Source organism: Falco punctatus (assembly GCF_963210335.1).
Source record: "Falco punctatus genome assembly, chromosome: 7".
NCBI classification, from domain to species: domain Eukaryota; kingdom Metazoa; phylum Chordata; class Aves; order Falconiformes; family Falconidae; genus Falco; species Falco punctatus.
In genome coordinates this window covers 66,459,277-66,482,090 of record NC_137587.1, presented here as the reverse complement: position 1 = coordinate 66,482,090, position 22,814 = coordinate 66,459,277, and the positions used below count along the sequence as shown (strand labels likewise).

The 22,814-nt window shown below is 48.0% G+C and overlaps 1 long non-coding RNA gene across 9 annotated transcripts in view; it reads right to left on the bottom strand.

Annotated features, from left to right (window-relative positions):
• Nucleotides 1-10,147: 10,147 nt before the first annotated feature.
• LOC308067803 overlaps nucleotides 10,148-22,814 on the bottom strand; it is a 50,625-nt gene continuing 37,958 nt past the window's right edge. Inside the window, exons 2-4 of one of the 9 annotated variants that reach the window (XR_013929736.1) lie at nucleotides 20,739-20,808; nucleotides 20,506-20,571; nucleotides 10,148-19,766 (exon numbers count right to left, since the gene is read on the bottom strand). This is a non-coding gene — a long non-coding RNA (uncharacterized lncRNA). Of the gene's footprint in view, nucleotides 21,506-22,814 lie in introns of all 9 variants that reach the window. The other 8 variants (XR_013929738.1, XR_013929731.1, XR_013929732.1 and 5 more) reach the window with 8 other exon arrangements.

Genomic DNA, 22,814 nt, shown 5'->3' with positions numbered 1-22,814 from the left:
TTGCAATCGGATTACTAATCCAGGTTGGGCTGCACTGGGTAAAAATCCGACCCCAGCTCTCCTGCCACAGCTACTGTGAACAACCCAGGGCAGTCAACCCTCCACAGGGAGCCTTATTATTAAATGTACAGAGCAAAGATGGTAAAAAGACTGTGTCTTGTGTTACACCAGCATTCCCCCCTTGGTAGCTGACCCACTTCAGCTGTCTAACTGGAAAAAAGCAACCAACAGCTGACAGTATGGAGATGGGGAAGATGGGGGAGGTTGTACGACCGTGATTTTGCTGTATCGTGATCTCTGTTACTCCTGCTTCCCTTACCCATCAGTGTGATGAAGATCAGGATCCGTCCTTGGCCACCTGGCATTAGCTGTTGCTTGCTCGTTTCAAAAGGCAAAAGCCCCGGTTAGCCGTATAGACCTGCTGCACTGAAATCTTTGTGCCAAATCCAATGATATAACATTTCATTTGGAGAATTTCTTCATTTCTCCCCCCTCTCCCCTTTTCTTTTTTGCTTTATCTCTTCCTTCTATCTTCAGCCTGTCAGGACTTTCACATACCTATGGCTGACAGCTAAAAGATCAGGAACTTTGATGTTGTAAGGGATATTTTATCTCAGGTAATTCTCACCAATTCCTACCTTATTCTGTAGGATATCCAAGGACTCCGAGAGTGAGCAACGCCTTTGTCTGGTAAGATCAGAGCAATTTGCAAGCTTTTCTGGGAACAAGGTCCAATAAAGGGACTTTAGAGATATAATCTGTCAACCCCATTGAGCAGCACTGTGACAGCAGCCTTATGATTATTGACAGTTTAAGCATTGCCCAGGACAGAACAGGGCTGGGGGTATGCAGTTATTTGCGGTAAGACATTGTTTGCTGAGGAAGCAAAGGAAACCTTTTATACCCCAATCCACCAAGTTTTTGCTGTTTCTCCTTCATACAAACAACTGACCCTATCGGGAGCTGCTGCTTTTTGCTAGAAGTTTGAGGAAAAAAAAACCCCACCCTTTGAGGTGCAACCTGTAATTCACAAAGGTGACCTGATTTTGTGGCACTAGTTTCGAAGGGGCAACCCCGTACAGCCAGTCCCAAGCCTGCAGCCACTGGGCGGAGGGTGGACTGCCACTCCAGTGCCCCAGACTCTCTGGTGAGCTTGTCACCTGTGCTGCGTGGCTTTGGCATCGTGGGCAGATGCAGCTGTGAGGACGTGCAAAGCCTTTTCTGTTACCAGTCCTATGGTAAGTACCGTGTGGGGTAGTAGCAGCGAGGGCTGCGATGCCCTGAGCCCTGTGTTTGAAATCCTCTTCTTCACCCTGTACCTTGCTCTGTTCCTTTAAATCTCCTCATTCCTGGTGAGTCATGCTGAGGTGGTGGAGATTTTACCTGGGATCAGCTGTCCATCATCTCTTCACACAGCTGTGGCGTGGAGCTCCCTAGAAAATGACTGATGGGAGATGCTCAGTGGGTCTGTCCTCTGTTGTCTTTGCTACCCATCGGCTGGCTCACCTCACTGGGGTCTCTGTTTCACCATACTTGATTCTTGAGGAGTTTCCATTATTCACTGTATTTCTCCATTACTTTCCCCCCTCACTAGGCAAATAATTTGCTTATTGTACGTGCAAAGACACGAGTATCTGCTTTTCCAGTAACAGCCAGGCCTGACAACTTTACAAACCTATTGACAGACCCCAGCTCACCTTCAGTGGCCACAGCTCAGTCTCTCACAGCAGCGATTTCAGGATAAAACTTTTCAGTAGAGGCAAGTAATGGGGCTGTATCCTTCCATCCCTAGTCTGCATCCATGCCTTTGTTTTCTTAGTCATGAAGCTGATGTTAAGATGCGCTCCTGGTCTGTGTTTAAACTTCCTGAGGAGTTGATGTCTGCTTACTGACGATCAGGCAGGCGTGTCAGTGTCGGTCTTCATGCCAAAGCACAACCGAGCCTTGGATTGATCCCCAAGCTCCTTTTCTCTAGCTGTTCTGTCAAACCTTTCCTCGTCCTTCGCTCCACATTCTCTGCCCTCATCAAGGACGTCGCTGTCCTCACCCAGCATTTTGAAGCCAACACTTGGTGACCTTGCGGTAGAAATCCTCCTGTGGCTCAGCGGCGGCTTTGCAGGATGAGCTGTAGCCCAAATGCCGATGATAACAGCCATGGGGTTTTGTTGGGTTTCCAAGAGAAATGCTAAACCGGCTACAAACTGTCTGGCAGTTTGCAGGTAGCCCTGTTTCCAGCCCCTCCGTTATGGCCACTGAAGATGCTTCCTGACAGCAGAAGAGACTCACCCTGCGCAGAACTGCGCAAAGCTGTGCCCACTGGCAGAGGCACCAGGTAGTGAGCAGGGAGGGCAAACATCTGATCGGTCAGCCAGAGCAAAGGGGCCATGGGCAGCTAGACCACCAGAGGGGAGGAAGCCAAACCTGCTGACGGATGCTGAGGCTCTGGCCCAGGATTGCACAGGTGCAGATTTCATGATTTCAGTGTCTCTGCCTGCTCTGGGCTTTGTTTATCCTGGTAATGGGTGTCTTGGGGAAGGCAGATGGCAGAAGGCAAGCAGAAAGCAGCTGTGGGTGGTATAAGAGGAGAATCCTGCCAGCCCACGTTGGACATGGATCTCGGCTCCTGCCCCGGAGGCAGAGCTGCTCACGGCCCCGGGAGCGAGGTGCTGGCTGTGCCTCGGAGCACCTACCCGACGGGAGGCTCCTACCCGACGGGAGGCTCTTGCAACAGCTCCAACGTGTTTCCTCAGTAATGAATTCTAACTTGTTTTCCCAAATTGCCTCATAATGACTCAGTTTGAATCTAATGATGCAATCCTGAAGGGAATCATTAGCTCCCCGGCTAGGAGGGTCGGCCATTCTCCAGCTCCAGCCCATGTGGCCGTTGATCACGGCGGCGTTTCGCGCAGCTCTCCATACCCTAGCGCGGCGCGTGCCAGCTTGCGGGTTTACATCCTTTCTAGAGATACCTCACCCCATCCCATTACGGCTCATGCCACTGCTTCCCTCCCAGTCATCAGGTGCGGGGTGGAAAAGGCCAATCTGTTTTCGATTAGGTGAGAACAAACGTGGTGGCATTACCACGCTGCTGGCTATTTGCTGTTCGGTCCCTATTATCCATCCCTGACCCAAGCCCTTCCTCACTGCAGCTTGAGGACCAGGTGGAAAAGGGACTCAGGGAGAGTTCTGCAAAGCAAACACCTTTTCTGCTGCCTGCTATTCGTGCAGAGAGAAAATCTGACCAAATGCACAACATAAGAGGGGAAAAAAAAAAAAAAAAAAAAGCCTTTTCAAGCCATCATTGGCATCACATCTGCGTTGGGAGACATACAAGAGGTTCATCGCCACGAGATCCAGCGCCAAATTCAAGTATTTCTCCCAGTGAAATGACATTAATTTGCACCTTCCAATTCATTACGTACTCCAGACCTCCTGATCCTATCAGGGCAGTAGAAGCCTGGCAGTGACAACTTTACCGAGAGTTACACGCTGATGTCATTTGTACGTTTGTTCACTGGAGTTTGATTTTCCAGATTGTGCTGCAACTTCAGCACAGTGTGTTAAATGATTTACTGCAGAGGGACAACGGCAAGGCCAAGAATAAACCCCAGGTATCGTTAGTCCCAAGATACCATGATAACCAGCTGGTGTTAGAAAATGCTGCCTGCCACTGCCTCACACTTTTATTTATCAACAAAAACATATTTTTTTTCCTTATTCTTAGCAAGACACTGTTTCACTGGAGACCACTTAAAGTGAGATTTATCTCCCTTGGAATAACTACAGACTCTTGCATTTGTAATTCACTCCCCTCCCATTTTCTAATCTCATTTCTATTGAATGTATTGTTTTTCTTTCCATTTTTTATAAAATGAGATCATTAAAATGAATATTGGAACTTGACAGGTTTGGGGCAGGAAGAAACTTCACTGCAGATGCCTCCCAAATATAATACCTTGGATTGCTGCAGAGCCTTTCGCAGCTAAATGGCAGAAAAGAGCTATTTCTTCTGCCACTTATGCCTCTGTTTTGACATTTTGGGGACAAAAGGAAAAAAGAAATTGGGACTCCTGGAGTCTACGGTACTTTCTGCAAGAGGCAATCCTGCTCACAGGACAGCACTTACCTGTGTGAGTGCTTCAGAAGATGAGGCTGCCGGGCTGGACTCGTCTGCTTACACCGATGCTGGGAATCTCCCAGCCGATGCATCTGACCTCCTGCTTTCAGTGCTGCACTCTGGGTGCAGAAAACCGCGGCTCCTGCAAGGGCTGCAAGGTTGGGATCTGCACCTCCACTGACTCAGCTAAATCCAGAGAGTAATTACATTTTGCCTAAAAATAAACACGCAGTCACCCCCTCCGGTCCCTCAGCTAGTTTTTCAGCGTTTTTCTTGTGTCTCTCCATGGACCCAAACCTTCCCTACCCTGGTAAATCCCACAGAGCGTGAGGTGGGCTTTGGGAGAGCTTTGTGGGTGTCCCCCCCCCCGGTTTGCTCAGCACTGCTGGGTGCTGGTGGCATCCCTGCTCTGCTCCCAACCCAAGCAGTGACAAACCTCTTTCCTCTCCTTAAAAAACAGCCACTTTTCATCTTGAGTGGGCTGGATATCAGGGATGGGTGAAGCAGCTCCTGATGGAAAGAATCTGGGGGTCCTCAAGGATGCTCTATTAATGCAGGTCATTGTCTGACCCTTAGTAATACAGCAACAGGCTCCAGACGGAGAGAAGAGCTTTGGGGAGAAGGGTTTTGGGGAACTTCTTTTCTTCATTAAGCTTCTATTAAAAAAAATAAAAAGATAAAAAGGGAGCAAATTCTGATCTAACAAAGCTTAAATCTGGAGTAAATCCACTGCAAACTATGACTTTACTCTGGATTAATACTGGTGTCAATTAGACTAAGAGCTGCAAATCCCACCTCTTTCCCCACTCCTGAAAGACAAACATTAAAGTCTAAGCATCTACAGTTATGTATTGCATAAAATATTTCCTGGCTAGGAAAATCTTGTGGGACAATGATCAGGAACAAGATGGTGCAAATAATTAATTTAATTGAAAGTAAAGGCACACCACTAAAAGTAAGGAGATGAAAGCGGTTTTTCCTTTGCCAGTTTTAATACGAGCAATATTAGTAGCAGCTGCATTTCAAGCCATTTTGCAGATAACTCTGAGAGGGGCATTCTGAAACCTAAACAGTTTAATTGCATAGCCTACCCTTTAATTTAGGGTGGTGAGAATGATATGAAGGACTCATTAAACTGGGGCATTAACCATGGCGGAAAATAAAGTAGTTTCTTTGTTGCAGAAGATCTCGCTACCCTGCAATCACTACAGTAAATTGTTCATGGGAACCGCGGGCAGGGCAGGATGGGTAGATAGAGACACGTTGAGATAGAGGGAAGCAAATGAAAAATAATTGGTACAGTGCTCTGCAGATTGTATGTCACTGCAGACAGTTATTTAATAACTCTCCAATTATTGCTGCCAGCTGGGGCATATTAAGACACTGCGAGAAGTCAGGCCAAAATCCCCAGGGCACGGCTGCTGACCCGGCTTCCTCCGCCGGGACGAGGAGGGGGCACACCGGGGGCAGGCTGCGGCGCGCCGGGCAGCCCGGGAGGGACTGCTCGGCTTTTCCCAAGGGATTACCGTGCTTTCCCCACCCCTCCTGCCCCTAGCTTAAAATATGGGGTGGTATAAAGCCAGTTTGGGTTCTCCTTCCCCTGGGACACGGGGCAACTCTCGGCAAGCGTTTCAGCGCGAAGGGAATGAAGTGCGGCGTGACGGGCGGCTCATTCAGCAGCAGCAGGGCTGGTTTAAGCCAGCGGATCTCCCCGCTGCCCCGGCGCTGGCTCAGCACTCCCAGCTCTAGGCTCGTACGTACACAAGTCTGCACAAGGTACATCCGCGATGGCGGCGAGACTGGAGTGCTCCAAACCATCTCGCTTTGTTTCCCCTCTCGGCAGGTGAGTCGGTGCTTTGAACGTTTTCCTTGGGTTTCACTCTCCCCTCCTCCCCACCCGCTGCAAGAGCTCCGTGTCACCCACTTCATCGGTTTATTGGGAGATACTGAGCCCAGTTCACGTGCAAACCATGGGTGACCTGCAGACCAGAGTCCATGGCTGGTGGCCAACAGCTGCTCGTGTCAGAGTGGGCCAAAGGAAAGGGCTAGCTGCCCTTGGAGCTTGAAGCCAAGAGTCCAGTGGTCACCGTGACTCATGGAAGCAGCCGGAGGGATGCCAGCACGCCTGGGGCAGCTGCCAGGCATCTCTGCAGTGAGCCTCACAGCCTTAGGGGCTGTCATTTAACCTCTGGAGACCAGAGTCCTGTGGCTACACGGCCTTCCCCTCTTTTTAAGCACTATCTCAAATCCAGCAAGCACCACCACCTCTGTCACAGCTGCAGAAGAAAGCTCGGCATCGTGAACCTCAAGGGCTCAAAAGCCCACCTGGAAACCGAGAGCCCAAAATACATCTTCTGAGACCTGCCGCTGTTGGGTGTCACCAACACCACAGCTTCACACCAGGCAGGCAGCGCCAGCCCCATGGGGACAAGGGGGGGGGCAGCCCCTAGGTCTCAGGGTGCCAGTCCCAAGGTGGGTGTGAATACGGAGTAACCTTGCCCTTATTCCCCAACAAAACAAAGCCTTTTTAACAGCCCTTTCCCCAAGCTCAGGATTGGGTCCATAAAACAGAAACTGTACTTCAATACCAAATGAAAAACATTACTCACAGACTGTAATTTCTTTCTGCAAATACCGGAGGAGAATATTTCATTTGGCAAACAATTGAGCCTTACAGTTTAGAGCTCTTAATGTGATTAGGGACAGGTTCTGCAACACATTTGTAACTCCAGGTGATTTTGCTATATCTTTTTGGACTGTGACCAGACATAAAAATGCCCTTTTGCTAGACTTGGATCCAACTAAAATTGAGGAGAATCAGATGTCGGCAAGTCCTTTTCAGTTTGATCTTTACCCAGGGGTATCACAACACGCTTCAGCTACAGGCTGCACCGAGCACCTTTGCAATCTTGGGCTCTTTTTTGCATTAGGCACATATCTCCTCTGACGAGTGATAATTCTTCCGTAGCACATATTCTGTAAATGAGCACGTGCTACTTCTCTGAATTATCGTGATGTACTTAGAGGGTGGAAGAGAGTGCAAATACTTCCATTGGCTCTGTGAACACAGCCTCATTTCCTTTTAATCTTCCTAAATTGCTTCAGAAAGTGCCCATCTTGCCTAAAACGAGAGAGCAGGTGCTCCCTTCATTTAGAGGAGCCCAACATTCAATCTTGAAAGCAAAAGCCCCAGGTTTTGCAGAATCAGACCCCTTCTGGGAAATTTTCTGGTCTCACACACTGTCTCTGCCAGTGTTTTTCCCTTGGCTACCAAAGGTAGGGCTGCAAACAAATTAACATTAAGAGCAAAATCTATAGAGGAAGGAGGTGGAATGACAGCACCACAGAGAAAAACTGAATTGTTGGGTACATTGGGCAGAGAAAAAACCCAAGCCTGACTTTTTAAACTATCAATAAGAAGAAAATCCCTAGTTTCTTGTTTGTCAGGACTCACATGCCAGCTTCAGCAGCACCGGTGGTCAGGCTGTCCACTGCCTTCCCCAGGCCTTGCCGGGAACTTCTTGTGGAAGTAACATCCATTGCTCAGCCAGAAACTGGATCAACCTCTTAGCCTCAACCAGCATCATCGTAAGATGATCCTATGGAATATTTATAGCAAGCTGTAAAGCAATAAATATAAAAAAAAAAAAGGAGGGGAAAAAAAAGCAAATTCACGTTCTAACAGATTTATCACTTTCTAAGAGGAGGAAAATTGAACTAAGGACAAAAGCACATCATTTTACCGAGCAGGTATGTCAAAGAAGAGTCAGCGATGGGAAAACCAGACCAGGGCTGCACACATTAAAGCCTTGCTTCCAGTAAATGGCCATCACAGCCAAGACACAATGCAAAGGAATACGCTTGAAGTGTTTTACGATGTCGTTGATCTTTCTGACCCCGATAGCTCTGCTTTAGTAACACTGAGGGAAAGCAAGCTGGATTAGGACACCTGAGGTGCGTGCTTCGTTGGGTGGCGGTGGCCGTCTGGATATCTGATAACCTGGGGCTCTTCACCTCCCTCAGGAACAGGCGGAAGAAGGTCTAATGGCAGGAATTCAAAGTCAGCAGCATTCAAATCGGAGAGGAGACATCTGGTTTTGAATGAGGGCAGCCAACCGCTGGAACACGTCAGGAAGGAATGCGGCGGATGCCTCAGCCCTTGCTGTCTTCAAAGCACAGAGTGAATTTCTCTTCTGCAGAGATGTGATCCAGCGCAGCTACGGGTTACCAAGGCCAGTGGGGGAAGCAGCTTGTTCAGCTACTCTGAGCCCACAGGGCTGCCGGCGGTCAGAGCAAACGGTCAAAACCTGTAAGTGTCCATCTTGTTCTGTACTACTACTGGATGCTTAAAATCTCACTGAACAGGCCATATATGTGACTAATTCCACACACGTGTGTGGATACATGTGCAAAGCCAGGGGAGGGTTTCAGAAACCCTGGCACCAGCAGCAGGCAGAGACAAGCCCAGCACCACTTCACTAAAACTAAATAAACCAAATATCTCAGGACTTTGTCCTTGTGTGCTTTTCCAGATAATTTTTTTCCCAATGCTTGGGACAAACATTAAGGCCAAACCAACATATCTGCCCTTTACCGCACTTTCACAATCCAGGCGCGAGGCCAGATTGCAAAGCAGGGGTGTCCAGGGCTGTGGTTTGGTGCTGTGGCTGTGCCAAGGTGATGGTTGCTCTGACCCCAAGGGCCAGGCTGGATCCTCCACCGGCACCATCCCGCGGCACCGCCGTCAGCCCAGCCTCACCCAGAGCCGCTTCATCCGGCTAAACCAGGTGAAACTCCTTCCCTTCCTCGCACAGGGCTGAGTTTCTGGTTGTTTAGGTCCCTGAGCCATCTCACCCTGGGTCAGATGAGTGACGGACCCTTTGGCCAAGCTGCAGCTCCACTGGGTCTTACGGATCAGCAAACCCCAACTATGGTGACTGCAATGACGGCCACGAGCCAGGCTAGGGACGAGCTGCCGCTGCGGGGCTCTGCCAGCCCCAGACCTTCATCCTTATTTCTGCCACCTTGCTCCTGCCAGCACCAAGGCTTGTCCAGCCACACAATAAGCTGAAAACCCACCTGGTTTTGGCATGCCAGATTCTCTCTTGGCTACATCTGAAGTTTCCCAAGAGGGTTTGCCACCTTGGCACCCAGAGCTTTCACATTCAGAGGGTTTTCTAGCACGCAGGCACAAGATCAGTGCTGAATAAAAGGCTGCTTTTTTTTCCCACCCATTCTTAATCACAAACCACTCCCACACCCCCACCACTCCTTTTATTTTTTTTTTTTTAAAAGCATTTACGTTATCCTTCTGTACCACATGCAGTTGTTGGGGCACTCAGCTGGGATGCAAGAGATGCAGGTCCGATTCCGCCCTCTACCCCAGGGGGTTTCTTTCAGCTTCTGCCAAAACTATATCTGAGTGTAACAGGCACGAGAAAAAAAAATATTAAAAAATCAGATCACAGTTCAATAGGTCAGAAAGTCACACACAAATAGGCCAGCTCCTGTGACCTTACAGCCGTTCCCAGGCGGCAATACCTGGCAAAAGCTTGAAGCAGCTGCAGTGGCCACGTTAAATCCCCTCAGATCCCTCCAGTTCTCCCGGGGAACCTTCAAGCTGCTCTCTGCAGCGCCTGACTTCAGCTACCTGCGTCCTGAGGGAGGCTGGTTAAAGTCTCCTGGTTAAAAATAGCAAATTCTTATCTTCAGCAAGAATATTAATATCTCAGAATGAAAACAAAAGCTCCTCTTCTTCTGCTTCACACTTCCAAAGGTTTCTTGAAACTTCGTGAGAAATTCTTAATAAATCGCATAGGTCTACATCAGCCAAGAAATCAGTAACTAGAATTTAGGATGCTGAACCAGTTCTAATGAGAAAAGTGTCTTCTGTTCATCCAGTACCATTAAAATAGTTATATACACCCTGCCCCCACCTCCCAATGATCTGCTTTATCATTTTTTCAATAGTTCTTGGACTTCAGTGGGCAAGAAGCTGGGTTATTTTTACTGCCCAGAATTAAAAAAAAAAAAAAAAAAAAATCAACTTTTTCAAATATTTGCAAACCCAGATGCCCCAGTAAAAGTTTAGTCTGTTTAAAAAAAAACAACACCTTATTTCTTAAAAAAACGTTTTGCATAGAAAACATACCAGATGTAACAAATATATGAGGCACTGCGTAAGGACCACAGGCTCCCCGGCTCAGCCCGCAGGCAGGACACCCAGCACTGCAGGGACAGACACAGTTCAGATTGAAATGAATATGAGAAGCTCGGGGAGATGTGCTGAATTTGGACCAAATCCTGCTGGGTGCTGAACAACCTCAGCTTGCTCAGGCAGCAACTGTGGGGAGCACTGGAGACCAATAATGAGTATTCGGAGAGTCTGTCCCAGTGGGACCGAGGAAAATCTGAGGGAGTTCACTGCATGGAGATACATGCACCACCTGCCACATCTTTAATCACCCCTGACATTTTTTATTGCCCTGGCAACTGAAAGGTTATTTGCTGGGAGCCTGCAGAGGAAAACAAACGCACAGCACCAGAGTGCTGCCATCCCTAGCCCTCGGCTTTGAACCCTTCCTGATGCCTATCGAAGCAATTTGCTTCCTCAGGATGGCAAAGCACGAGACAAACGTTTTAGATGCGGAAAGCGCAAGGAACCGAATATCCCTGAAGGTGCAGGTCCCTGTGCCAGAACACTGGGACAGAACTGGCCAGCTCCGGGCGCAAGCACTGGGCGATCAGCAAAGTCGTTGCATTTGCTCTGCGCGTGCATGTGGCTGCACGCCCAGGGCAGGGCGGGAGGGTGGAGGAAGGCAGGGGCAGCTCTCCTGGCACTAAGCTGAGCAGCTCAACTTTTAATTAATGCAAGGTATCTTTCGAGGAGGACGTCAGAACAACAGGCTAATTGCGCAGGCAGCAGTCTCCTTTTATTGGCTTCAGAGTGCTGCTTTGTTTGCAGTGGCTTGCAATTAGAAGAAATAATTACCGTCACCATTAAACCTGCAAAATCTAAATACAGAGCAAGATTTTAGAGGAGCTGCCTGCTCCCTACAAGCTCGGGGGTGCTCATGGTGTTTCTGTAGCTGTAGCCTTCCCCCCATACAAGCTGTTTGGTGGAGGGTGAGGATGGAGGTTACGCACAGCCTCTCACAAGAGTCAGGCTTCAAGGAGATGTTTTATGAGCTTTTTCCATGGCTTGGACCCTCGGAGAAGCTTCCAGGAGCACCTTCCCATTGCTCTCTTGGTTGCAGGACCGTAGGGAAGTGCACGTGGGCACACAATGACGAGGGAATGACAAGTCACAGAGGGGGCTAACCTGGGAAATTCCTCTTCTGACTTGGTTGTTTAACAGAGCCCAAAGAAAAACCGCTGGAGGTCACAAGAGATTCTCCAGAGAATGCAAATACCAGCACAATGGGAGAGCTGCAAGCAGGGCAGATTCCTCTTGCAGGATGCCCACAGGTGGCCACCACCCACCTGCCCTGGGGGGCTCAATGCTGCCTAGAACCTTCCGCCGCCCTCCCCCAGGGCATTGCCAGCTTCTGGCTTGCAGAACTGTTAATTAATAAGCTTCCCACCACCGACACGGCATTTCAAGGGACACAGTCATGGAATACCCATTTTCAATCAGAAATTTGGGAATAAAAACGCTTTACATACCTTGAGACTCCAGGAGGAATGGATTGGTGATGGTGATGAAGATGTTCTTTTAAATAGCAGCAGACGTCAAGACCAGAAGGAACCATTTTTCTTCCAAAAAAAGAAGTGGTGACAAAAAAGAGGTACCTTCATTGAGCAAAACCCTGCATTTTCTCCCATCACAAAGGCTCAGTTGAGCCAAGGAGAGGGAAGAGCTCCAGACACCCCTTCCCATCACTGAGCAAACCCAAGCTGGCCAGCCCACACAGTGGGACGTCCCCAGCTGCACAGCCACCAGAAGAGAACCAGCTCCTGGAGCACCATGACCCTCATTTCAGCCAAGCATCTTCACTCCAAGACACCTTCAGCCAGGATACAGCCAAACCTGCATTGTCCAGGTCTTTTTAGCGATACACGCGTGGGCACTTCCTCTGGCATTAACACAGATTTGAGCTCAAGCTACATGCTTTGGTGGAGAAAAGCCTTCACAGAAACGAAATACTGTGGTTCCCCAGCGCAACAGAGACAGATTTTTGAGGGCACCTCAGTAGAAAGTCAATGCTTAAAAACTTGACCCTGGCTTAGAGCAATCGGGCACTTATTTCCCGGTGCTGTGGGTCTGGTTCATGTTTATGCTACGGTGCGGATCCAGCTGCAGTGCTGTCCCCTTTGCACGGCCAGAGCTGCGGGATCCTTGGCTTAACAGGAACAGGCTGCAGGTATTTTCCCTAGGGCATTGGTGCAGATGGGTTTAGAACAGCCTGATCATCTGAAGACTGCCAAGGCAGCTCAGCAGAAGGGAAAATACACTCGATCCCAGCTGGAGTTATTAACTTCTTTTTCTTTTCTCCCCTACCAAGACAGAAACGCTACCTTCATCTCCCGGCGACAGAAGCAGGACAGAGAGCGTGCAAGCTCAAGGCAACCACAGAAAAAGCCTGTGCTCTGAAGCCAAAGCTTGGAGTTCATGTAAGCCCCCCGGGCTGGAATGCCTGCGGCTGGAGCCCAGGACACAGAGGCTTCGCCTGCAGCCACCACCTCACAGCCCCGGCGGGGGCATCCAGCTGGTCCGAAGCAATTTCTAACTCCGCACCAGCAGGAAGAGGGTACAGTTTGTGTTCTTCCCCCCGCCTCCCATCACAGTACTATAATCAAAATGCTTTTTGTTTTGCTGGAGCTTAATTTTCAGTCTATGACTCCAAACTTACCCTTCTGGGATTGGGTTTCAAACTCAATTCCATATTGGAAACCACTAATTTTCTTAGTACCATTTTCGATGTGGTAGAACTCTGCTTTTAAAAGAATTGGGCACAGGAAAACTGCTTATTTCCATTATTTTTAATAAAAAAAAAATAAAAATCAAGAACAATTCAACAGATTTCATCCCTCGTGGCTCTCAACCCCAGATCCAGTTTCGACTCAAGCACAGCCCTAAAACTTGACCCTCTATTCAGCCTCAAACCCCAAACCTTTCCATGGGCTCTGGGTGGAAAGTTACTGACCCTGTATCTGAGCCAATTTTCAAAAACACAAATAACTTGCCTGATGAAATTCTTGTAGGAAAAAAAAATTATATATATATATATATGCATGCATACACATACACACACACACACGCCGTATATACCAGAAGGGATTAAATCCTCATGTTGCAAGAATTTAATTTAAAAAAGCTAAGACATTGTAGGAATGCAAAAATATCACCTCAGCCTGGTAACCTTTGGCTTAGGCGTGCACTTCCACAGCTAACAAACGGGAACGTTTCCTTTCCAGCGCTGGGAGGACCGGTGCCACTCAGGAATGCCTGGCTTCAGCCCAGTTAGAAAAGGAAACCAGCAACCCTTTACTAGTGGGGCCTCCGCGGGCTCCCGGAGTCAGCCTCTCATCCCAAGGGCTTGTTATAATTCCCACTTTCTTCATCACGCTCCAAGTGCCCCATTTCCAAAGGTGCTGCTAAGGAGGACCAAAGAAGGGTCTTTGCAAAACACCACTATGTATTTTCCCGCTGCATATCCAGGTTATTATTTTTTGTTGTTCTCGGGAGATAACGCACGATTTGCATCCATATGCTGAGCTCCAGGGGGTTAAAAGGAGAACCATGCCCGCTGCTGTCAGCTTACCGGGGTGAACGCCATTGAGAAGAACAAACCGGTGCCTCCAGACGAGTCCACTCCAACCAGACAGAAACAGTCCTCAGGAAACATTCGGTACCTGCACGGGGGCAGGAATAAGTTCACTTCACACCAAGGTTAAGCGTTTAATAGGACCCTGTGCATTAGCAGAATTCCTGGCACGGCTGAGCCTCGTTTAAAAGGTGGATGGGAAACTCTCTGCCTTTTGGTCTGGTCTGATCCGAAGTTAATCACAGCAACCAAGGGACTGACCTACAGGAAACAATCCTCCAGGTACTGACGTTACCAAATAAAGCTAGCAGTTTCTGTACTTTATTGGCTGTGTTTTCCCCCCCAGCAGGCTTAATTTATGGTAATTACTAGGAACTATGGATTAAATTAATAAAAAGGAAATTATTAAGGTTTCCTGACCCAGAGGCCAAAGGTAAGCAAAGAGAAGCAAACTGCTCTAGATGGGAGCACTTCCCTACTGCTTTCAGGGCCAGCAGAGAAGGTCTCTCAGCACAGCAAGAGAGGGTAGGTTTTTGGGAAGAGGCTGTCTCCCCTCGGATGCCGGCATGCTGGGGAGGACCATCCTGGGAGCATCCACCAGCCTGGGGAGCCTTGAACCATCACGCACAATGATTCCCTGGCAGAGGAGTGGGCTGCTGCCACCTTCTTGCCTGAGCTATGCACAGTGTACGCAACACAGAGTCATACGCTTTACGTTAGCAAAGAAATAGAGATCTCTGTCGGACGGGAAGAGACTATAAAAATAATAAAATGCAGAAATCCAGCTTAATTCAAACTACACCAAAGCCCAGAGTCCTGTTCTAAATCCAGCTCTGCCAGCTGATCAGAAGAAGTAATTCTCTCCTGCCTGGGTTGGAACACATTTATTACTGCTTATAATTCTTATATATGTCTTATACTTTAAATTAGCATTTTGAAAGCTCTTACGCTGTTGCAAAGTCAGACCGTTAGTATTTGCCAGACCTGGCCCTGCGATCTCTGCTGGCCTGGGTATAAATATGGATCATGTTCATCAAAGGCAGAGCAGGGTGTACCAGTGGTGGGCCAGAGGGGATGGCTCCTCCTCTGCTTTCCCTCCAAGACCAGTGCACCAGCAAAGACACCAAGTTTTGCTCTCGATAACGACCTTTGAGCTCATCACCCCTCTCTCCTGCTGAGGCCCTCCCTGTGTTCGTTTCTGCGACAAGCACTTTCAGCTTCGTTAGCCTCGTTACCTGCCCCGTGTCCAGCGTAAAGCCTATTAACAGCACAACCTGAAATCCATCTCACGCTCTGCAGCCAGCTTTGGGCTCTACAAACAGCTTCATCCATCATGACCTTTGCTCTACCAAGAAGTCTCACAATTTTTAATACCACGTATATCTTAGAGAGAGAGAAAAAAAAAAAGTCTGGATAGCCTTTTGATATGAGGTTCACGAGAATATCTAAAATCACCTCCCTCCTTATACAGATCAATTAAATGCAACATGCCCTCAAACGGCATTTAAGAAAGATCTGCTACAAGCTTGAATCCTGAGAAATGCAGCGAAAAGCTCCTGGAAGTAGCTCTGGCAGGGCAGGCATGAAGAAGCATAACCAACATTTACAGTGGCCAATTGTTACAGTGAAAAGCAGCCTGCCAGATTGTGTGTCACTGGGGAGGGATATCAGCGTCTGATCTAGGTAAGGACGGGACACGGGGGTACCTGCAGCCTTGTCAGGCTCAATGCTCTTGTGTAGTAGGTTGAATAACAGAACAATGTTTACATTTCCCCTTGTGCCCTAAGTAGTTTGGAAGCTGGGCACCTGAAAAGCATGAATGATTTTTAAAGCAGCACCGGTGTCGGCTCCTGATCACTAAAGCCTTGACTGCTCCTTTCCAGCACCCAAACAAATAAAAAAGAAAACTAGAAAAACCAAAGCAACCCCAAGTCATTGCTGCTTCTGAACCTGGATGTCCAGTAAAACCCATATAAACGACGGAAAATTCAGCAGGTAGCTCATCCCGTGGGTACATCAGCCATGCAGCACAGTGAATATAGCAACTCGAAACACAACCATTCTGCTGAGAACCCGATGAATTCTAGCCAAGAAAGAGTTTTTTTTGAGTTTCTTCCATATTAACACACTGAAACTTCACATTGAAAGTCCTCTAAATCGACAGACAAAACAACATGCAGTTAATGGCAAAAAGCATAAATTGAAGCATGTAGGAAACAAACCTGCGTGCATTGGAGGGTGATAAATGTTGTTAGGGGAAGCTATATAACAAAAATAGATATACTGGGTGGAAGCAGTAAAAACTTTAGAGCTTTAATCGAGAGGATGGGAGGTCATGACTGCATTTGTCCCTTGGGCCAGTGAAAGATGGGGTGACTTGTCCGACACATTTCTCATTTCTCCTTACCACTGCCCTCTGTGCACAGCATGCCACCTTCCTCCGTACTCTTAAGGTCTCAGCTAGCTCTGATCCTCACAGAGCAGGCACCTAGGCTCAAGAGCGATGTCCCCCAAAACCCCTCACCTAAATGATGAGGGTTCTAGGGAACTGCTAAAAGGCAGAAAAGAGATTTTTTTCCTCTAGGATCCGGTTTCACGGTCACGTGTCTGCTGCAGACATCAGAGATGTCAGAGCCCTGAACTTCTCCCATGGCACCATCAGGGTGAAATCTCCGTGTGCTGCACCTTCAAGCCTACCTGACACAAACCAGGTCTCCTCCAGCCTCGGTCACCACAAGACTCGTCCAGTTCTTTGCCCTGGTTACCAACACGGTTGTGCTAAATGTGGTGACAAGTGCCGTAGGATGGATGCTTCAGGCGCTCCAACAGCTATTGGACAGCCGCAGTTTTCCATCGTTGTCAAATCAGGGTGACCACTTCATGGTGTAAAATGTTATTTTGCTGTTGCCAGCCTGGATCCCAACAAATTTCAAAAGGCAAATGGGTAGTTTCAAAATTCAGCTCCATTAGTCTCATCTAAACTCCGGTGCTCTCCGGAACAGTGAGTCCTAACCCAGTTTGTACTGGACCATTGAATTTCATCCCAGGCTCAAGTGGTTGTCAGTCCATCAAACACTTCTTTGAAAACTGATTTCTTGCAGATGACCACGATTGCTATAAAACAGTATTTAAAACCATTCTAATATTTGAAAAGGACTTTCCTCTTATATCAACCACATGTTTGAGAAAGGGCCTGGGGTTTACCACTGCTTGGTGAGAAAAATAGCAAGAAAGAGAAAGGATAATGGGGTGATAATGACTGGAAATGTATGGATTGAATTTGGGACCTATTTAAATACAAGAAGACAATTTGCGACTCAGTGGTATATGCAAACACAGAGAAATGTTTGTGGCCAAAGCGTGTATTTGAACATAGAGGAATGTTTTGCGGCAAACTGTTTTTCTTTTGGCGCAGGCAAACTTGACCAAGTTGCCAGCTGCTGAAGTTGTGGTACCCACCCCAGTCCAAGCAGATGGACTGTGTCTGCTGGGGAATTTCTCAGGAGACTTCCTATTTCACCATCCCCACTGCAGGATGGCAATAGTTTGCAACCACCAGTGCTGACCCCCATCACACTGCAGACCACAGCCAGGAACAAAGCTCCTCCTTCACCATGTGCCTCCGGCCTTCTCCCTCTGACCTATTCCTAGGTGACATCGTAACTTAGCAGTAATTCGCAAAAGAGCCAACAGGAATCTATACTTCAGTCAGGAGCTTCACTGCAATGGGATAATTTTTGTTGTTGGACATTGATGCAGTTGGATTAGATGATTGTTGGGGGTCCCTTCCAACTGGAAAGATCTTATTCTGTGCTATTGTATTCTATCCCATCCCGTCCTTATGAAAGAAACCATAGTCACCAGGTCTGGTCCCACTTGACTCAGAGAAGCGGTGTCTTGTTGTCCTCGGAAGGCTCAGGGCTTTGGGTTTTTTTTTGCGGTGCTGCGTTTAAGGAGTTTGGTGACTGTTGACAACACTTAAACCTCAGGTGTAGTCACCGCCAGGCTTCTGGGAATCTGATTATTTTGATAAACAGTTTGTCACTTGCTCCACTAGAGGCAGGGAAGTCAGGCTGAATTTTGCCTTTAAAAACTATAAAACGTGCAAAATAAAATTGCCTGAAAGTGAATTGTAACTTCAGGGATGCTGCTTTGTGATCCCTTACATGAAGTCTCATTTTAAAGAAGATTCACTTTGAGTAAAGCCTCATTAAGGACTGAACTTTTACATCTCCATGAAAACTGAGGCATATTGAAATAAAAAGTAAAAAAAAATAGTTGGTGCCTGAAGAGCACATGAAGATGTAGAAGACACACACAGAGCCGCCACACAAGACCCTAATGGCTCTCATGATCGTTCGCAGTTTCACTTGTTCTTTTCCTCCTTGGTGTGTCCCATCTTTCCAAAAAAAGATGCAGAGCAGGAAACAGGCCAAGCACGAGAGCACAGAGAGGCTTATAAAAACATTCTTCCCTATTAAGCAACTGGGCTGATTTTCACTGTATAAAAGATGAAGTAGACCGAACAAAATGCTTACCTATACATCTCCATTTCTGATAGAAACCCTAGATTGCTTTTGTCACTTTAGCACATGAGCACGAGGCCAAATGAAACACATGTTTACAACTATAATGAGGATTAGCTTTGCACTAAAAAAGTTGAACTACAGTCAAAATTAGATGGTGACATGGGTATTTGCCAACAGCATTAAATGAAAAATAACGGAGTATGAGGTTTCTGGAATGAATAGAAAATGTATTGTTTAGAGACCTTTTTGGCCAAGTATCAACATATGCCAATACTTAAGACTTCTTGTTCTTATTTACTTACCCCGACAATAAAACAATTGTTGTTTTGTGCCAACAGCCTGACAGACTGGTCCTGTACCTTAAGAAATAGAGATTGGATATTATTTCTTCCGTATCAGCTTCAACCCACTTTGCAAAAAAGAAAAAAGAGAGATGGAAAGTAATTGAGTCCAGAAGAAAGGAAATAAGTGAAGGAGGTAATCGATTTTAATAACACACAGCATCAACACGCATTAAGAAAATACATAAACCAGAGAGGGGAAAAAAAAGCGCTTTCCCATCGCAGAAGACCAGGCAGCGTTCAGCGTTTGCAGCTTCATCCAGCCCCAGGCAGAGGTTATCGGTGAAGCCTCAACAACAGCAATGACTGATCTTCCCCCAGCGCCCTCCGCCAGCGCAAGCCCGGAGCGGTGAGGTAACCACCATCGTTCCCGTTACAAAAACAAGCAAACCAATGAATTAAAAAACCTAGGAAATGCTCTCAAAACCAGAGAACTTGAAATGCTCAGACTCCTTCCTGGTCTAACTGCTTCTCTCCATGGTATTGCCCGCTGCCAGGCCACCCTCGTGTTCAAAATGAACTCACTCCTCGCAGTATTTCACACTCAGGAGAGTGCCTCTGTCCTCGTGCCATAACGCTACAGCTGGAACAGATAGAGACCCCAGCCAGAGCTCACTCGATTTTAAAACAGACCTTGCTAATAAAGACATCAGGAAAGCCTTCAAATTTTGGCGTGGTTTTCCCCAACCCTCTTTACTACACCCAGTCCAAGACAGACTGGCTCAGCTGGTCTTCAGGTGGCCTCTTCACGGGTGCGACATGACGTGGGGTGGATGGGGGCTGACCTCGTACCTGGCACAGGAGGGTCCTGCTATTTACACCGGGATAAGGTTCAGCTCTGTTAACGGGAAAATCGGCAAAACTCCTGACTCGCGCTGTGCTGCATCCAGTCTAGCACGCTGAACGACTGCTTGTGTTATCGAGAAAAAATAATGACATATTTCTCTGACTTGCAGAGATGGAGTAAAGCTTAACTCATTCATGTTTTCAATCAAGCCACCAGCAATGGGTCCTGTGGGAATGCATGTAGAAAAAGCATCATTAATTATTAGTTAACCTACTCTTAAGGTCGGTTTGCAAACTCTCTGGTGGAACATTTCTGGCAGAAAACAATTTGTCAGTGATCAAAGTGCTCCATGAAAATGTCAATATGGACAACAGTCCCAGGGAAAACAGGCAGGGTCCCAGCAGAGCCCAGCCTGTCACACCAATCTGAGTCCTGCCTGCTGTCGCACCAGACCATCTCCTGGACAGTCTTATGGGGGGGATGGGAAGCAGAGAGCCTATGAGTCCCAGTTCCAAAGTTCCCAACTTATACTGGAGTACCTGGCCCTGGTCTGAATGGGAAAGCAAACTATGGGCCTGATACAACAAGCACTTAGGACCTTCCCTCACCATGGAAGATAACATCAGTGCTACATGCCCTGCAAATCAAATAATCACAACACCTCTAAGCCCTGGATCTTTGTGGTCAACCCTTCTGTTGGTCTTACAAATTGAGGAAACCCTACTTGATGTCAGGAGAATCAGATCCGTAACTTGCAACACCTGGATCCTGAAGGCAGGGAGGATATATGAGGTCCTGGAGCCTTGCCAGTTATCTGGCCAGTTACCTGTGTTTGGATGGTGGCCTCACAGTCCAGGTCACCATCCTCTGAAGGGGGATGATCTCTCACCAGCATCCCCCCACCTCCCCCTCAGAAGACACAGCAAGGCAGGAAATGGGGTTTTGTCTCTATTTGATCACTTACAGCAACAGAAAAGAGAAAAAGTTCATCTTCTGTCACAAAACCACCAAAGGACGCTTCCAGTGAAATCTGCAAGATACACAAGTAATCGCCAACCAAATATTTGAGATTAAGGAAAGAGATTTATCTCTAGGAATGTGTATCCCTGAAGAAAAATATACAGTCTGTGCAGATCTGTAAAGAGAGGTGTCATGTCTGGGTGCCATCATCATGGTAGCACGTGGTTAGTGACCTACTAGAGCCTGTACCTTTTGGGCTACATGGTTTAAAAGCTCGTGCCGGGTGTCAGTCCCTCGCCCCGAAAACCTGCATCAACAAGGGGAAAAAAGAAAGCGTCTTCAGCATTTTATAGACCAGGAGCTGTGACGCAGAAGTGGTGTATTTGTGCCATTTAGCCAGGATCTCCTAAACCAAACCCAGCAGTCCCAAGGGCTACTGCCCCTTTGTTGCCCTGCCCATCACAGCACCCACCCTCCACGGCCACGCAGACACGGCCGTGACCGTGACTCAGAGAGGGCCCCCCCCACAGTCCTCCACCGACTGCCCCACTGCACCCCCTGTTCTCACATTCCTTTAGCACCAAGCCACCACGCTGGGGGGACACACCTTTTGCTGAACAAAACCTTGTGGTAGGGGGAGGGCAGATGGAGAAACCCTGTCCCAGGCTCCTGGGAGGACCTCTGCACGGGGGGCTGGCTGGGCACACTCCCCAGCCCAGCCTGTTGATGCCCGTAGCAGGTAGAAGGACAAGCAGAGGAGAACTTAGACTTGCTAAATGGATGATGTAGCTTTAGAGCTCCTCGTACTTGGGTACAGACCCATAAAGTCTATGCAATGCAATGCCTACAGTATCCACGCATTAATATAACGTGTCGATAGGGGCTGTATACATTCACCTCCTCCCTTGCGTGAGCTGTCCTGCCATCCCTTAAAAATAAATAAATAAAGGTACTGATCGCTTACCACCTGCGCTCTGGACTACTATCCTGCAAATGTTTTTGCTCTGGGAACATGAAGCAACATATGCTAGCATTAACTTTTCTGCCTTTTTTATATAGCTATAAACAGACCCATTGACTCCCCCTCTCCCCCACCCTTTTTTTAATTTTGCAAAAATAAATGCTTTCCTGGACAGTCAGAGTTCATTACTGAGACAAAGCACAGCTCCCCTTCTCTTGCGCACAAGAATCACAGAGTCATTTAGGTTGGAAACGACCTTTAAGATCATCAAGTCCAACTGTTTAACCCAGCACTGCCAAGCCCACCACTAAACCATGTCCCCAAATGCCACTTCTACATGTCTCTTAAATGCCCCCAGGGATGACGACTCCACCACGTCCCTGGGCAGCCTGTTCCAGTGCTCGACCACCCTTCTGGTGAAAAAGTTTTTCCTAATATCCAGTCTAAACCTCCCCTTGTGGCAGTATCCTCTCCTGTTGCCTGTTACCTGGGAGAAGAGATCGACCCCCACCTGCCTACACCCTCCTTTTTGGTAGTTGTAGGGAGCGAGAAGGTCTCCCTGGAGCCTCCTAAACCCCCCAGGTGCCCCCAGCTGCTTCCCATCAGCCTCGTGCTCCAGCCCCTTCCCAGCTCCATTGCCCTTCCCTGGACATGGTCCACGCACACAGCGAGAGCAGCAGGGGCAGGCAACAAAGGGGGTCACCCAGGGTAAGGGGGTTTTGGTTGTAGGTTGGGTTTGGGTTTTTTTTGTGCATGGGTAGTTTTCTTGGTTAGGTTTTTGTGTGTGTGTGTGTGTGTGTGTGTGTGTGTGTGGTGTCTGGGTTTCTTTTTTTTAATTATTTTTACTTTTTTCCCCTCAAAATCTTCATGAAAGCGGCAAACGCTTAGCTACGGCAGTGAGAAAGGAAGACAGAGCACTGCTCGCATCAAGACCCCTCCCAGGTAGGAACCAGCCCTCAGAAACTTGACGCTAAGGAAGCCACGCTGCCCTCCAGGAGCTGCTCTGCTCCCACGCGCCTGCATCCTCCACTTGGCTTTCACCTTGGCAGCCTCCAGAAGACCCCAAGTAATCTCGTTTCATTCACATCGGGTCAGAGCACAAGCTTCCCAACAATGTAATTGCCTGGAAAACCCAATATTCCTGCAGCTGGGTCTCCAGGAGGGGTTTTCACACACCCTCTTGTTTTGCAGCAGGGGACAAGGACATGGGACCGGAGGAGGCGGTTACGCAGCATCTCTTCCTACTCAATTAACTCAGCGAGCCCGGAGGAAAGCTCACCATCTGCACAGCCCATGAGTCACTTCAGGACTCAGGCAGTTTACTGTATATATTAGTCAACAGAAACAAACAA